Source organism: Meriones unguiculatus, chromosome 3 (assembly GCF_030254825.1).
Source record: "Meriones unguiculatus strain TT.TT164.6M chromosome 3, Bangor_MerUng_6.1, whole genome shotgun sequence".
NCBI lineage: Eukaryota > Metazoa > Chordata > Mammalia > Rodentia > Muridae > Meriones > Meriones unguiculatus.
Genome location: NC_083351.1, coordinates 131,226,544 through 131,228,681, shown reverse-complemented (window position 1 = coordinate 131,228,681; position 2,138 = coordinate 131,226,544). Strand labels below are relative to the sequence as shown.

Genomic DNA, 2,138 nt, shown 5'->3' with positions numbered 1-2,138 from the left:
CATTCTCCTCCCATCATATCTAGCAGTAAGAATGCCCTCTCCTTTTTTTATCATTCAAATGCCAGCATCAGATTATCAGAACATGGTCCATGAGTGAAGCTGTGTGAACAGATTTCTGAGACCTTGTGAGAAAACTTCAAATAACCAAGACAAGAGTCTCATAATTTCTGTTCCTTCATAACAAGAGTTGTTCTTGGAAAGTGTTTTCATGCCTCTCCCAGGTGTAATAATAGAAGCATCTTTTATTTTAAAATACTCATCATTTTACCCAATAGTATTCAGAATTATGTCTCCAAGCAGCACTTGCCCTCTCAACTGTATACGGTTCAAATTCATGTGACCTTTGTTCATATTACTTTGCTTAACCCTCAAGAATACCCTCAGAATATAAATTGTCTGATGCACTGAATAAAGTTATCTATTGCATGAGACTTTGATCCAACTCAGTTTTAGGCTCTACTCTCCCAGGTTGACCTGGCCAACCAGAGCTGTAACATTTCATAACTAGATTTTCTGGCTGTGCTGCAACATAACCAACTGCCCTCTACTCTTGGCACTGTGCATTGTCCAACATGATGGATTATATTCCCTTGAATTATAAGCCAAAACAAAGCCTTCCTCCTTGAAGTTAATTCTTGTCAAGTATTTGACCAAAGCAATACCCAAAGCAACTAATATAATATCCAAATATTTTTATGAAACCACATGAGAGGAAACAAATTGCAGTCCTTTTTCTATCTTTGCAGATTCCAATTTATCTGATTTTCTTCACCATGACAGCCCAAACCACCAAGAGAAAACTATGAGGGAATTCTGCCTGAAGCAATAAGGGAAGCCAAAATTGGGCACTTTAGAAAGGATAGGTAAAAAAACAGGATGGCACAGCCAACACCTAGCCAAAGCCCCTTCCAAGGAATGTGACTTGGGTTAAATACAACTAGAAAGTCTCAGAAGAAGAAAGTTTGTCATAAACATCCATCAAATCAACAAGAGAAATCAAACAAGAAATAAAGTAATGAAAGCAAGAATAGTCCAAATTAATGATATAGACTGTCATAACTAAAACCTGGGTAATATACTGTTGGTAGAAATCATCGTCAACAACAACAGTAGTTAAAGCTATAAAGGCTCAACAAAGTTTGCCAGTGGCTTCATTTTGTCCTTTGTACAAATGTGAACTTTTAATTCCATTGCCTTTTTTTCCCATTCACCTTGAAAGATGCTAATCATAGGATGAGAAATAAAACAGTTGATGCAGGAGCCTTTTTTTGTTCATAAACATTATAATTAAGTATTCAAATCATTGTGTGACACATACCTCCCTAAAGCCTTGAAATGTGGTACATTACCAATTTGACATTCACAATTAAGGAGGCTGCATGCCTAAGATTCTGAGGTACACAGTCAGCCAACCTGGAATATAGTGAGACCCAGTCTTTAAGAAAAAAAAAAAAAAAAAAAACAACAAATACTTTAAAAAAAAGGGCATCCTGCCAGACATCTGCATGCCTGGAGATCCCTAGGAGGACATTATCTTGCCGGACACCATCTTACCAGGACAGAGGAAGAACACCATCATGCTAGACATCATCACACTGGAAGAGACACAGGAGGATACCATTCTTCCAGAAGAGACCAAGGTGTACTCCATTCTGCCAGACAGCATCATACTTTAGGATAATGAGAATGACTCCATCTTGACAGATACCATCACAACAGAAGAGACTAAGGAGGACACCATCATACGGAAAAAGACCAAGGAGTACTCCATCTTGGCACATACCATCATGTTGGAAGAGAGCGAAGAGGACACCATCATGCCAGACAACATCACACCAGGAGAGGTACAGGATGACATCATCATGCCAGAATCCATCACACCGGTACAAACTGAGGAGGACACCATCTTGCCAGACTCCATAACACTGAAAGAGACCGAGGAGGACACCATCATGCCAGATACCATCATGCTGGAGGTTACTAGGAAAGACACTATCTTGCCAGACACCATCCACCGGAAGATACTGAGGGGGACACAATCTTACCAGACACCAAAACACCAAAAGGCACTGAGGACAAAACCATCATGACAGACTCCATCACACCAGAACAGACTGAAGAGGATACCATCTTGTCAG

General features: G+C 39.8%; 1 non-coding gene across 1 annotated transcript; it reads left to right on the top strand.

Moving 5' to 3' along the window:
* The first annotated feature begins 1,259 nt into the window (after positions 1-1,259).
* LOC132653419 (small nucleolar RNA U13) lies at positions 1,260-1,359 on the top strand. Its single transcript, XR_009591159.1, has one exon. It is a non-coding gene; the product is annotated as a small nucleolar RNA U13 (small nucleolar RNA).
* Positions 1,360-2,138: the final 779 nt, after the last annotated feature.